The sequence below is a fragment of the Spermophilus citellus genome (assembly GCF_964194105.1).
Source record: "Spermophilus citellus genome assembly, chromosome: X".
Lineage (NCBI taxonomy): Eukaryota > Metazoa > Chordata > Mammalia > Rodentia > Sciuridae > Spermophilus > Spermophilus citellus.
Window position 1 is genome coordinate 7,372,016 of NC_138190.1, and position 15,886 is coordinate 7,387,901.

Here is a 15,886-nt window from a genome sequence, read left to right on the forward strand (position 1 = left end):
TAATCATAATATCAAGGGAGACTACAGGCCTCCATAAGCAAGGTCTGTAGACATTATTCCATATGTATGTAAGTATGTATGTATTTATGTATCTATATATCACACAAAGTTTTTTGTTTTGGCTGGAGAATATTGGATACTTCCTCACTTAACCCAAATGTACACATTATTCTTTGTACACCCCTGCTGTAATGTGATGGTCTTCAGTGCAGTGGATGGGCCTGGTGAATAACTCTGTGGAACTTGCAAAAGCATATCAATCCATTCATCCAACAGCTCAGTTTCTTGGAAGAGGAATGATTCCTCAGTTTCACATGATTATCAGATATGTTCTTGATTCCAAAAAAGTATAAGAATCCTAATAATATTTTTCATGTATTTACATTGGTGAATTTCTTCTACTTACTCACTGCTCCCAACTTTGAAAAAAATTGTTTATTTGTCAATGGACCTTTTTTAAAAATTATTATTTTTTTATAAGTGGTGCTGAGAATTGAACCCAGTGCCTCACACATGCTAGACAAGAGCTTTTCCACTGAGCCACAACCCTACTCCCCAACTTTTATTAACTGACAAGAAAACTAAGTTTAAACAATCATTCATTTAGTCACTTCTTAAAATCATTTTACTTATAATAAATGATGTGAATTTTTTCAGTATCAGATGTTGCCATTGTAAAATATGAAAGTCACTCCTGTGTTTTCATAGTTTCCACTGATGTGTCAGTTGTTTGGTCTTCTTTGTGTAGTAGTGCTTTTTTGAGTAATTACTTGCCAGGTCACTCTAAGCATATCAATGCATTTATACCCTGTATAAAACAGTGCTGGGTATGGTGGTGCACATTTGTAATTCCATGGACTTGGGAAGTTAAGGCAGGAGGATCGCAAATTTGATGCCACCTCAGCAACTTAGTGAGATCCCATCTTAAAATAAATAAAAAATTAAAAAATAGAGCTGGGGATGTAACGTGGTGGTAGAATGCTCTTGGGTTCAATCCCTAGTATCACAAAAAAATATTAAACTGCTCCTAAATATCTGTACAAAACAAGACAATATGTGAAGATATGAAACAAATAAGTAAACAAGAAAGGTAGACCAACAGGAAAGATGGTAAGAAGTCAAGTGTCAGTGTGTAAAATGTGTCTGAAGCTACTTCACTCTTGCTCGATGAGCAATTCAAAATTGAATCTACTCCTAATTTGAACCAGCAGAAGGCAGCTTGAATGGGCACAGGCCTGAATGGACGAGCACTAGAGAGTATGAAGTCAAGGAATTCCCCCATGTATTGCATCCTTCCCTTGATAGCAACATGGCTCTGGTTTCCTATAAGAAATCATGGAGAGCTCTGGGAAGAGAACAGTGGAGACCCCCTACCACCTCCTTCATGAGCCCCAGAACTATTTCTTCAGCTGCACTTCTCCACCTTTTGTTCCATCCTCTTCTCATTGGTAGTCTCTATCCTGCTTTCTACTTTCCTTTTTGTCCTTCTAGGAATATTTTCTGACTCCTGCTTTGTACCACGTTCTCTGCTGGACACTGGGGACATAGTGTTGTAATAAATTTAACTTCTGAGGAAGCTGACCATCTTCCCGAGAAGTCCACATGCTATTGAGGGTGAAAAGTGAGGGACTCTGGGATCCAGCCTTCAGAAGCACCCCCCACTACCTGGGAGATTGATGAAGGTTTGCAAAGAAGAGCTATTGGAGGGGCTGGCCAATCAGAAAGTATGTACAAAGGTGTCTTCATCTTGCCAAAACTACAAGGAAAAATAGCTTCTTATCATAAATTTGAAACTAGCTTGGCCATGCTCCTATGGGATGAGTCTGATATTCTGGAGACTCCATAGCCTGTCATCCTGTGTAATATGGGAAACTCCAACCCACACCAACATATTAAAAAGGGGAAAATAAAACTAGACAACCTGCAGTTTGAATTTAGATGTATGAGACAAAGTGACAGCCTTAACATTCACCAAATTTAAAGAGACAACATTGAATGGTAAGTTATATTTTAAAATATCAAGCACCAAAATGTTGAACTTTCAGAAATATGAAGGTTTTGAAATGTCAAAACTAGGCATTTAGGAAAAAATCTGTGATATAATTTCAAAGTGACAAAATTAAATAGAATAATTTTCAGAAAGATACTATTGTCAAGACATAAGTGTGTTTGAATTCAGTGGGTGATTGTTCATTGCTCTGGCATTTATTTTATGGTCTCATAAGAACCTGAGAGAGAACAGCTCCATGTAGTAGGGCAGAGTAGGACAGAGTAACATTTTTTGTTTTAGTTCTCACAAATGGTATTGAATCTAGCAAGGCTTGAATTAGAGCTGGTTGCAAAACTGGCTATCTAAATTTTCTTTGATAAGCAATCCCTGAGGAGCTCTGGCAGAAAATGGTGGTTACATGTATAACATTTGCCAAAGCAGCTCTCATCTTTTCCAGATTTGGAGGAATTTCCTGCTTCCCCTTTCTTCCTTTGACTCCTCTTGGCTTACATATAGACCTGTTGACAGCCAGTGAGCTGTTCTATATCCAATGGAAAACTTCTGCATATGGAATGGATTGTTTGAAGTACCTTGACTTTAATTTCATATCCACTTGGTTAGACTTATATTTGCAAAAATCCTAATTTGTTTTGTGTTTTGAAGTTTGTTGTATTAATCTTATTACTCTATTTTAAATACTAGTAAAATAAATACAATCCCCTTCATGTTTTCTTCAATAGGTATTTAATTAATCCAAGTCAAATAAATTATAGTTTCTTAAATAATTAGACCCATTTTTGAAGGTAGTTAATTAAATTCTCTTAAATATTTTACATTCCAATTATGCATTTAATATAATGTGTCTTTCTTTGAAGTGTTTGCAATGAACTGATAGGACAACTCGATATGCAAACAATAAAAGCTTCCTGAGCACTTAAAAGTACCCTTATGAATATAATAAATTCAGCCTACAAACCAAATAAGCTCTAAGAGATATTCCAATTCAGTTTAAACATATCATTTTTTTATTTCCTTCAGCTTAAAGTGACAAGGCTAAATTTAACAAGGTTTGTTAAATCAGTTATATAACATAGATTGTTCATAAAATTATCCCCAAAGTACTAATTCTAAGAGTTTATGTTATTTTAATTCTTTACATAACTCTCAACATTCCCAGCATTGATAAGACATTTTTTACTGTGGTTGAAATTTCCCATTCCTCCCCGATATCCACCCCCCCTCCGCCCCCATAACTGGCCTTGGCAAACCTTTTCTGTAAATGGCAAATAGTAAATATTTTAGGCTTTGAAAGCCACATATAGTCTCTATTGCATATTTGTCTTTTTAAAAACAATCATTGAAAAATGTAGGAAAAACCCTCTTAACTCTCTGGCTATTGAAAAACAGTCAGTAAGCTAAATTTGGCCTATGAACTCTAGTTTTTTGACCCCAGTTTAAGAATTTAAAAACCCTTCACTTGTTTTAGCTGGGCACATTTCCCAGAATGTCTTGTAGTTAGGCAACTATGTGACTCATTTCTGTGCTATTTCCCTCTGATGGAATGCAGACTTAGTGGTGCATACTGTACTTGGGACAACACCATGGAGCATGAGGATGGCAGAGCAACAAGATGGAGGGAGACTGGGCTCCATAGCCCTCCAGGACTCCCTAGATTACTGACAACTTTATGGAGCAGATTTGATAGTCCATGCAGACTTTCATGTGAGAGAGGAATAAATTTCAATCTTGTTTAGGTCACTGTAACTTGCAGCCAAATCTTTTTCTTAACTGATTCACTTTTTAATGGGACAGATTTCATGCCTCAGATGAGCTTAGGTTAGTGAATCAAAATTTTATATCCACCATATGGCTGTTATTAGAATGAACAAATTATTTGGCAATTGCTTTCATTTTCTTTTTTATTTTCATACTACAATCCTGTATCTTTCACCCTGGTCAAAGAAGTGCAAAAGCTGTTAGCACTTGGACTTTTCAAATACTTGGCATAGTCTGTTAGAAAGCCCATGACCTTCTTTTGTGTGTTGGTTGTTTGAATGTTTTCTCTTAAAAATGCAGAGCTGTTCATGTTTGAGAACAAAAGTACCCTTGATTTCTGTTCTATCAGTTGTGGTCCAAGGCAGAAGGGAGAGAGAATGGGACTCCATTGCTAAGGCTCTAGATCACATCTTTCTCTTTACCTCTTTTCTGAGACCCTGTAGCCAACTCGTACTGATATGCCCATTGTCTTCCTTGGTTATGTTTCTGAGCCTCAGTTTTAAGGTCTTTATATGATTTTTCATGTTCTAAGGCTCTATCTTATCTTTGTTAGTCTCCTTCCACAATGGAATCTACCCTCTAAGTCTGTTCTAAAGGTCCCTTCTAGGACAACATACTTGGCACATAATAGAAACTTAACAACAGCTAATTCTCTTGCTTATAATGTATTTAAAAACTAGAATGAGGCCATAACTTTTGGTGATACCTCTCCTTGCTAGTTTTAAAAAATAAAATTATACAATATAAGTATATTTTGCCATATTAAATTGGTTTCCTCACACGTAAAGTGGATGGATGGGTGGGGAACATAAAATTTATGGAACATATTTTGTCATGAAGAAGCTGGGGCATATGTTCCCCCATGAGGTATTGATGTCCTGAGCCTATTTTACTCGAATGGCTCAACTTTTTTTGTGGATCCCAAATAACTGAGGGACATTTAGTAATTTTTGTTTGATGGGTTCTTTTTTTTGTTGAAATTCTTTTTGCAAAATGCCTTTCAGCTTACTTTAAGTGTGTAGACTTTACATGATTAAGGAAGCCTTTACATATTGCTTGTTGCATGCAATCTTTGAATGCTCTGCTTAGATCTGTGTAAAATGAGAAGGGGTAAAATTGTATGGTTTAACCAAATTCTGCTAAGGTGACTTCTTGTAATATGAAAATAGAAATGTCTTAAGTGTTCATCCTCAGCTATTTGTTTCATCTATTATCCTTAAGAACTCTATTTTATTGTTGTATACATGTATTAAAGAGTGTATAAAGTACATTTATTTGACTTACCTTTGGGACACATCTTTTCTTAATTTAGTTGAAAGTGAAGATAGAAATTTTTTTTGAGTATCTGTATTTTATTTAGAGATGTTGAAATTTAAAGGAATATTGTAGTGCATACTTCAATATTTTTTAAATTTCCCTGTGATACCATATTAACTTAATGGTAATTTGTTAAGTTCTTTATCATCCAGTTAGAAGTTAATTAAAAATCAGAGCTCTTAAATAGTTTAGGTTTTTCTCTTTGATTTATTTTTTTGGTAACAGGCATTATAAAAGTAGCCTACTCCTGAGTATTGGCCTTGAAAAATAACAAAATTGCCAAAAAAGTGCAAGCTTAATGCAAAAATATATTCTCTTGCCATTGAGTAAATACATTATTCTCTTTTTAAAATCTTGTATCACTTAGTTTCACAAGATCCCAGGTTCTTAGTCTGTCATAGGAACTCCATTTATTTATATTTTTATCTATTATGATTTATGTCCTGTTGTATCAATGAGCTATGGATAAAAACACAGTATAAAATTTATTGTTTGTAAGAAATCCAAGGGAAGAGTCAAAAGAGACCTCAAGGCAAAGAGTGATTTTGGAAAAAGTAGGACCTCAAAACAAATGATATCTTTGCTGCATTTTAGTGGAGCATGGTAGATGCCTCCCCTAAATTCTTGATTTTTCCATCTACTAATGGCTATATCTTTATGTAGATGACATTGGGTTTCACATATCAACATACCCCACCTTCTACAATAATAAGTACATAGACTATTAAACATCATTTTAAAGCAATCTTAATTATATGAGAAAATGGTCAAAAGATCATGTTTAAATTTTAGAAATTTATTAATATATAGATGTGACAGATTATTCTGTTATATATGTATTTATACTTCAATCTTCTTATATAATGATTATTATAAAATACAAAATATTACAATATTTTAAACTTGTTACAGTATACATAAATTAATATTTTGCATGCAAAATATTTTGGATATACATATGTGATCATATGTGCAAATTATATAAAAAGGGGAAATGACACAATAAATTGAAAAATATAAAATTGTTGACATTCAACTTTTTACTAACCTGCCAAATTGGCCATTTTCTGGGTTATGTGATCACATGAGATTTCTCTCACAATAATTACATTTCCTTTACTTTATGATTCAAGTTTTCTATGAAGTGTGTTTATTACCTTTAGAGTTAGGAAGAAACCTCCATGAAACTTGTAAAATTAAATCTAAAAGGCAGCCTCTTCTGTCCTCCCTCATTCTGGTACCACTGTCTGCCCACATGGTTGGCTACAGTGAAAAATTGCAGAGAGATAACTTCAACCATTCACCTGACACTATGATGTTCTCCCCAAACACACATCTACTCTTTTTTCTCACCTCTTGCCCTTTGTATCCAGCTTGTTATAGAATCCCTTCTTCTGACATATATCTCATATTTTTCTCCTTCTCTTTCTTTCTGTTGTTACTCTTCTAATTAAACACAATAAAAAAGCAACAGGCATGTGACAGGCACTGATCTAAGCCCTGTCCTCCTGATTTAATTCTCTCAGTGACCTGAGAGATGGGTAATATTATCAACTTAAATTTTAAGGTGGATTAGGAAACTGAGGAACAGAAAGTTTAAGTGGGTTGCCCAAGAAATAATCTGGATCCACAGGCCATATTGCTTAAGTACCAAACCAAACTGTTTTCCAGGTATCTTGTTTTTCCTCCAAAGTGGTCTCTTTCATTTCTAGAATAAGTAGGTATATTTCTGTTTCTCGGACTGATTAGTTCTCCCTTTGCCTAGAATAGGAATCAGTAAACTATATCTTGTGGGCCAAACCTGCCCTTCCCACCTGTTTTCATAAATAAGAGTTTTATTTGCACACAGTTAAACCATCCCTAATATTCTGTGACTACTTTCCTTTACCACAGCAGAGTAGAATAGTTGGGACAGAGTCCATGTGACCTGCAAAACCCTCAAATATTTGTTATGTAGCCTTTTAAAGCAAAAGTTTGCTGAGTCCTGGCCCAGAATGCAATTCCTGTATCCAACTATTTGAACTATACCACTATGTAATCAGTCACTCCAAATATTTGTACTGTAAAACAATCTTTTCTCATGCCCATGTATTCTGTGAGTCAGGAATTCCAACAAAGCACAACATTGCTTCTCCATGAAGTTTGGTACCTGGACTTGAAGATACATAGTGAGGGGATTGAGCTGCAAGTCTCCTCAGGAATTACTCCCTGATCCTGGGTGGTTTCTCCAAGTGTTCTCCTCTTGAAGGTAGCTCAGGCAAGTGCATGGATCCTAGTGTGCATGACCTAAGAGGGAGCCAGATGTATGAGTTTGTGTCTTTGATGAGTAGCCCAGGAATATGAAGTGTTACTTTTGTATTCCGTGGATCAAGGCAGTCACAATGATCCTGCCATGTTCAAGCATAAGGAACAAGGGTACCATCTCTCAATGAAAGGGTATCAAAGTCACATTGTAAGAATAATGGGTGAAATGGAATATTTATCAGTATGACTATAGTTGGAATATGATATCTCCCATCCCCAAGAATCCACTTGACATAAACTCAGATATCTTACTGTCTGTCAAGACCTTCACCAGGAAATTCACCCTGTCCTAGGCCAAAGAAAAAAAAGTCTGCCATATATTACCTCATCTATGAAACCTTTGGTAATCTTTGTGTCTTATAAGTCACATTCATCTCACTGTTTTCTCATCCTTTCGTAGGAGAAAAAGTCACATTTTTTTTTTAATCTAAGTGCCATGCATTGCTTCCAGCCTCTAGTTCCGTTCCTTTTATGTGGTTATTATAAATGCATTTGTTTGCTTGTCTTTTTTTTCTGAGTCAGAACCAAAACTTATAATCTGGAAGTACCTTTCTTTTTTCTTTTCTCCTGTGGCTAACCAGGGCCTCTGGTCTGATCTAGGTTTAAAAATCTCCATTACCCTTTTGTAGACACTGTAGAAATTCTCTGTAAAATGGGGCAGGTTGCAGTTAGAGTTGATATGAAAAGTGTGTGTGTGTGTGTGTGTGTGTGTGTGTGTGTGTGTGTATGAGTATGAGAGAGAGAGAGAGAGAGACACACACACACACACAGACAGACAGAGACACACACAGGGGAACAGGATCATGGGACTTGTCTTGAAGCTGAATTTATAACAGTATTTCACACTTAGCAAAAATAAGTCAGTGGACATTATTTAAAACTCACAGGCAGTGGGTTTATGTTATCCCTTGGTTCTCCTACTGACTTCCTAATTTTGGACTCATCTCTGTCAGGTGTAATTTTTGTTGTCTTGGGAAAGTAAACTTCTGCAGGATTGCTTTTAGATTTACTGAAAGAAAGGAATGTGAGAAAGAAAGTTTTCAAAGTTGATCAAAAACACAACTTGTGGGGCTGGGGATATGGCTCAAGCGGTAGCATGCTCGCTTGGCATGCGTGCGGCCTGGGTTCGATCCTCTGCACCACATACAAACAAAGATGTTGTGTCTGCCGAGAACTAAAAAATAAATATTAAAAAATCTCTCTCTCTCTCTCTCTCTTTAAAAAAAAACAACTTGTTCTTCAGTCTGATTCTGTGAATAATAGTGGATAAAAGAAAAATAATCTTTCCTCAGAAGGTCAAATTAATTAATTTCTTCAAATAAATGTATATTAGCAAAAAACTTACAGTTTTGATGTTCCATCTTATAGGTACTTTGGGTAATAAGCTTAATACTCTTAATTGCCAAACTGGATTTCCATTATAGTTTATCTCAGGGAATAGTACTTTGGTTAAGTACTATACCATAATTAATTTTGGTAAGTCAGAGGTCAGCAAACTATAGCCTGTAGACTAAATCCAGACCTCCATCTTTTTTTTTTTTAATTAATGAAGTTTCATCGGAACTCAGTCATGCCCATTCATTTATATCCTGCATGTGACTGCACTAGTACTATAGTGTCAGGACTGAGTAAAGAGATGACATGATCTGCAGAGGGAAAATATTTACTATCTGAACTTTTAGAGAAAAAAATTACTGCCACAAAGCAAATATTGCCATTTAAACTAATTTTTAGATTTTTTTTCCATTTAAATGTCAGATAATACAGTGAAGTGAAATTCCATGGAAAATTTTAGTAAGGGTATATTTATCTTTACACTGCATTATGTATTTAGTCAATATAAAGGTGTTAGGAGAAATCAAGCTAACTCTTAAGTTTGGCGCTTGTATGATGGGACTTGAGAAATAAACTTTCTAAAAAAGGATTTTGGTCCTAAGTTCTCATTAACATCTCTATTTTTTAGCATCCTAGTTAATGAGAAAAAGAGGCTAAGACAAAAAGTTATGAACCTATGAGATGAACTCTGGAAGAAGATATTAAGATAAATAATATCCTATTAATGTAGAATGATACTTGGTTTAAAATAAATTTGTAAAAATATTTCCAGTGACTTTCAAAAATGGCTGTAGTAAAAATCCTTGGCAATAATAACAAAAATATTAGTTAGACATCTGCATGCTGTGATGACAGGAACTCTACAAGGGCCTGGGGCAGGTAGTGGGTACTGATGACTATCACTATGAACTACTGTGCAAAATAGGGATTAAGTATACTCAAAGAAGAGCAGATTTGTCTAGTCAAAGAATGTGAAATTGTAAGTTTAGTTGTGGTGATTTATAACATTCATAATCTGGGCTTATAAATCTCTGTTGAATTTATTTTTCTCTGCTTTTAATATAACCTACCCTCTCCCAAATTGAAGTAAAGGAAATAGATCAGTTCTAAAAGTGGCAAAGTGGCCATCCAATGACAGTGGCTTATGCCTGTGATCACAGCTACTAGGGAGGCTGAGGCAGGGGGATTTCAAGTTTGAGGCCAGTCTTGGCAACTTAACGAGACCCTGTCTCAAAAAATAATTTACAAAAATAGGGCTAGTGGTATAGCACAGTGATAGAGCACTTGCCTACTATGTGAGGTCCCAGATTCAATCTCCAATACCAGAAACAAAGGTAAATAAATAAAAGTTATACAGTTGATATGAGCTGAAGGATTTTGGAGTGATAATCATCACTGTCAACATTTCAAGAAAACTAGTCCAGAGGTTTGAATTGTGCTCCATTGTCTAATGGTTCTGTATGGTATCCTTGGGGGCCATGAGAGCTGGAGGCCTAGTTGGTGGTCCAGTGAGTACCTGGTCTTTTCTGCCTTCCTACTATAACAGCTGTGCTTTTGTTTTCTGTGTACTGCGTTACACATAGCATTTGTTTTATGACTGGCTTTTAATAAATTGTTTTGAAACTACAGATGCTAGGCCATCTCTTACAATTCTGCAGATGAGAAGACTAAGGCTACCATAATTTGAATAACTGGACTTGGATCATACATTAAATTCCAGTAAAACTAGAATTAGAATCTAGGTCTCCTATGTCTCAGTCAAGAGTTATTTTTTTCTTTTGTAATTCTATAATGAGAAAGAACAGACTCCCATGCCTTAATCTACTGACACAAAGGGTAAGCTTTATATTTTTAGTTCAGTAAGAGTTTAGTGTTTGTCAGCTTTTATGACTTTTGTCATCATATTCTAATTGCTCTCAAATTCTAGTATACGTAAGAATCACCTGGGAAACTCATTTTAAAAAAAACAAAAACATTTCCTTTCCCAGTCATCCTTTCTATGAATTCTGGAATGGAAACATATGCATTTTCATTAAGAATTCAGGTATGTGCTTCTGATACAATCTTCCAACTATCAAACTTTGAAAAATACTGCCTTAAAGCTTTATAATTGCACATGAAAGCTATTAATACATAAATTATTAGTTATTCCTTTGTACCATGCCCTCTACTGAAGCAAACTTCTACAATTCATTATTATTATTAGTTGATGTAAGAATGTAAGGCAAGCTAGGTTAGGTGAGGCCTTGATGTGGTAATAAAACAACCTCATTTGGGGCCTTCTACAGGAATTTCTTATATTTCACATTTGTGTCATTAGAAACATGTGGGGTTTAAAGTGGCCATGGAAGGTGAATGGGGCAATAAAATCATGCTTGATAAACTTGTTATTTAAATTAAAAACATTCAAATATAAACAACCATGAGTGTGCAGCTTAATGAAGTTTTATAATTGAGCACTTTCTTTTAACTAACACCTAGATCAAAATAGAGGTCATATAAAAACCCTTTGGTGTCCTTTCCCAGTGTTTATCCATATCCAACACCATAAGCATAATCACCAGGTAGGATTTTTTGAATCCAGATTTAGAAGTAACTTGTATGTCTTTCCACTGCATTTCACTAGGCAAGAACACAGACATATGGACCCCAACTTAACTGTAAGGGGTAACCTTTCTGTGTTCCCAGGAAATGAAACAATGTGGTGGACATAGAATATTTTCTTTATTAAAGTTTCTAGATTATAAACTAGAATATGATCTCATAGTTCAAATAATTATACTTCCTATGCTTTTCTGTCTATGGAAGATTAAACACATATTTGCATGCCTTCTAACTTAATCTTTTTACGTATAAATGAAATGAATCCTCAAATAGCTATATATATTTTTTAAAGAGAGAGTGAGAGAGGAGAGAGAGAGAGCGAGAGAGAGAGAGAGAGAGAGAGAGAATTTTTAATATTTATTTTTTTTTTAGTTCTCGGCGGACACAACATCTTTGTTTGTATGTGGTGCTGAGGATCGAACCCGGGCCACACGCATGCCAGGCGAGCGCGCTACCGCTTGAGCCACATCCCCAGCCCCTCAAATAGCTATATATTTATATTGATGATTATTTGAATACTATTATATGGAGTTGTGGATGACAGCTAATTTAGGACAAAATGGAAAGAAATGGAAACTTCCAGGACCACTTTATTTATCAGACATACATGAACACCATATTAATTTCATGGGAAAAAATATTATTCTCTGTGGTTTCTGGATTCCTGAAGAATGTTCACCTATGTCCTAGGTGCACCTTTCTTCAGATCCTAAGACCAATTTTTTCACTTCATTTTTAAACCATTGCTACTCAACATTTCTAGTTTTTGTGAAACCCTTAAAGTTGCTCAGTAAACACGTCAGAAAAGCCATGAATTTACATATGCTTCTGGTTTTAAGCCTCCCAACACCATCTTTGCTCTGTTCAGTGATTGCAAATCAACAACAAGTTTCCCAGTACTAACAAATGTACAGCTGGGAATGTAGCTCAGTGGTAGAGCACATGCTTAGCATTCAGGAGGTCCTGAGTTAAATTCCTAGCACTACAAAAGCAAAGAAAACAAATGCACTACTGCTTAGCAAATATAGAGGAAAATATAAAACCATGGAAAAACTGAAAAAATATGGTTCCTTCCACCACAGGGTCACAATCTGGTTGTTACCAAGACAAAAATAAAGGGAAATACACTGGGTGAACTTTATCAGTTTGAAGTCAGTGAATAAGGGCATCCCAGGTAGAGAGGAAAACAAAGCCTTCTTTTTTTGGCTTTTTTTCCTATTTGTTCTTTTTAGATAGCCATAACATTAGAGTGTATTTTGACATTATAAATACATGGAGTATAACTTATTCTAATTCTTATTAGGAAAGAGCACATCTAATTTGGAGAAAAATGAAGGAACTGCCCTCTATAAAAAGAAAATATAAGGTGTGAACACATTGAGAGATTCTTTATATGGTCTATTTTTGTGTGGGGGGGGTGGGAGTACTCAGAATTGAACCCAGAGGTGCTCTACCACTAAGTTACATTCCAAGCTCTTTTTGCTTTTTACTTTTTATCTTGAGATAAGTTTATGCTAAGTGTAGGAACAGGCCTTGAACTTGCAATCTTCCTGTGTCAACCAAGTGGGATTACAGATGTGTGCCACCATGCCCAGTTGTAGTGCCTAAATTTGATGGACCATGGGTAGAAGTACCTGTATCTAATACTGTAAGAATTTAGAAGTACTTTCCTAAATACATAGGAAATACTTAAGCAAATTGTGCTACATAACAATATAAAGGATGGGATATAAAATATAATTTAAGATATAGTTTATGAGCTAGGCCCAGTGGCACATTCCTGTAATCCCAGTGACTTGGGAGGCTGAGGAAGGAGGGTTGCAAGTTTGAGGTCAGTCTGGGCAACTTACCAAGACTCTGTCTCTAAATAATATTTAAAAGGACTGAAAACGTAGCTCAGAGGAAGAAAGTTCACGACTCCTAGCTCAAACCCACAAACTATTTGAGCCTCCCCAGGAGGGAGGAAAATACTAACAAAGCCACTGTGGTGTCCTGTGCAGATGCTTTGCAAGAGCTCCAACACCCAGCTCCACCCAAGGGTTCAAGGCCATGTTTAAGGGCATGGAATCTTTCAAACTCAGCAGCTACCTAAAGGTGCCAGGTAACACACCCACTAAGTGCAGTGGCATTAACACTCCATGGTTAAATTTTGCATGATAAAAAATGACTCAAATGATTCCAAAGTATGGTGGCTCTGCCTGGCCTGTGTAGAAGACACAGCCCTTGCTTGATTTGATGTGTTTTTTCTTATGAAAGAGTAGGCAGATGTGTAATGCACCATCTAGCATTTCCTTCCCCTCTTTCTCTGTCTCACTTCCTTTTTTGCCTTGTATTTGCTGCCAGAAGATCGCATCTCCAATAAATCCCTAAACTATAACAAAAAAAAAAAAAAGAAAGTAAGTTCATGAGTGTGATTCACAGTGCAAACAAAACAATGCTAAACAAATGATGTTTATGAAGAGTGCTGTGGCTTGGATATTGGTTGTCCCCACCAAAGCTCATGTTGAATTTTAATTCCTCAATGCAACTGTGTTGGATAGAGCCTAGTGTTTCAGGGGTGTATGTGTTTTGATCTTGGGAGCAAAGCCTTCATGAATGGAATGAATACTATTTGAATGAAGTAAGTTCTGTCATGGAACTGGATGAGTTATTGTGAGAGCAGTTTCATAAAATATCTCTTGCTTTGTCCTCTTCTTTGTTATGCATGGTATTACTTTCCACTTTTGTATTTGCTCCTGCCATATGTTGCCACCCACCATTTATGATATGGCATGAAACCTTCACCTGTTGTGGCAGCAATCTTGAACTTTCCAGCAGGACTCTGAGTCAAAACAAATCTTTTTATAAATTACCCAGTCTCAGATTTTTCTGTTATAGCAACAGAAAACAGACCAAGACAAAGTGCTTAAGTAACATAAAACTTAGCTGATAAATGAAAATTAAGATACATATTTATATTGCATAACCATAACTGTATGAAATAATGTTATTAAATTAAAATTAAAATTATTAAAAATATTTAGTGATATTAAGGTAAATAAATTCTGAATGACTTCTTCTATTTTACTTTTCAAATTCTTTCTAATGAACATGTATTTTATATTAAAAATTAAATAATAATTCAAAGTGTTTATTCATTGTGGACCCAGAACTGCAGTGATAGAAAAACAAATACAGTTCACATTATTTATGTACTCATGGAGAAGAAAACCAGTCCCCCATGGATAGTTAAATAATATTATTACAATGAAGCACTTTAAACTATTTTAGCAGCTTAATTGAGATATATATTTGCATGATATAAAAATAATAATTTTGAATATATAGTTTGATGTGTTTTAGTAAATTTATATGGTTGTACAGTCATCACCAGCATCTATTTCTGAAATAACTTCTATCATATAAAAACATTTGTAAAGATTGGCAGCCATTATGAAGTCAAACAACAACAAGTGCTGGTGAGGATGTGGGGAAAAGGGTACACTTGTACATTGTTGGTGGGACTGCAAATTGGTGCAACCAATTTGGAAAGCAGTATGGAGATTTCTTGGAAAGCTGGGAATGGAACCACCATTTGACCCAGCTATTCCCCTTCTGGGTCTATTCCCTAAAGACCTAAAAACAGCATGCTACAGGGACACTGCTACATCGATGTTCATAGCAGTACAATTCACAATAGCAAGACTGTGGAAGCAACCTAGATGCCCTTCAATAGACGAATGGATAAAAAAAAATGTGGCATTTATACACAATGGAGTATTACTCTGCATTGAAAAATGACAAAATTATAGAATTTGGAGGGAAATGGATGGCATTAGAGCAGATTATGCTAAGTGAAGCTAGCCAATCCCTAAAAAAACAAATGCCAAATGTCTTCTTTGATATAAGGAGAGTAACTAAGAACAGAGTAGGGAAGAAGAGCATGAGAAGATGACTAACATTAAACAGGGATGAGAGGCGGGAGGGACAGGGAGAGAGAAGGGAAATTGCTTGGAAATGGAAGGAGACCCTTAGGGTTATACAAAATTACATACAAGAGGAAGTGAGGGGAAAGGGAAAAATAATACAAGGGGGAGAAATGAATTACAGTAGAGAGGGTAGAGAGAGAAGAGGGGAGGGGAGGGGAGGGGAGGGGGATAGTAGAGGATAGGAAAGGCAGCAGAATACAACAGACATGAGTATGTCAATATGTAAATCAGTGGAAGTGTAACTGATGTGACTCTGCAATCTGTATACGGGGTAAAAATGGGAGTTCATAACCCACTTGAATCAAAGTGTGAAATATGATATATCAAGAACTACGTAATGTTTTGAACAACCAATAAAATAAATAAATAAATAAGCTGCTGAGACTCAAATAAATCAAAATAAAATAAAATAAAAAATAAAATATTTTGTTTCACAAAAAAAATTGTATTTGTTTGTAGTCAGGATTTATCCAGACCCACCTAACTACTGATATGTTTTTGGTTTCTGTAGTTATGCTTCATTTAGAGATTTCTTGTAAATGGAATAGGATATCATGTGGTCTTTTATGTTTGACTTCTTTTACTTAGTTTA

General features: G+C 35.5%; 1 protein-coding gene across 2 annotated transcripts in view; it reads left to right on the top strand.

The window, feature by feature from the left end:
* The window catches only part of FRMPD4 (FERM and PDZ domain containing 4), a gene marked incomplete at both ends in the record, with an annotated part of 559,025 nt that overhangs the window by 60,094 nt on the left and 483,045 nt on the right, over positions 1-15,886 (top strand). The window lies entirely within an intron of this gene.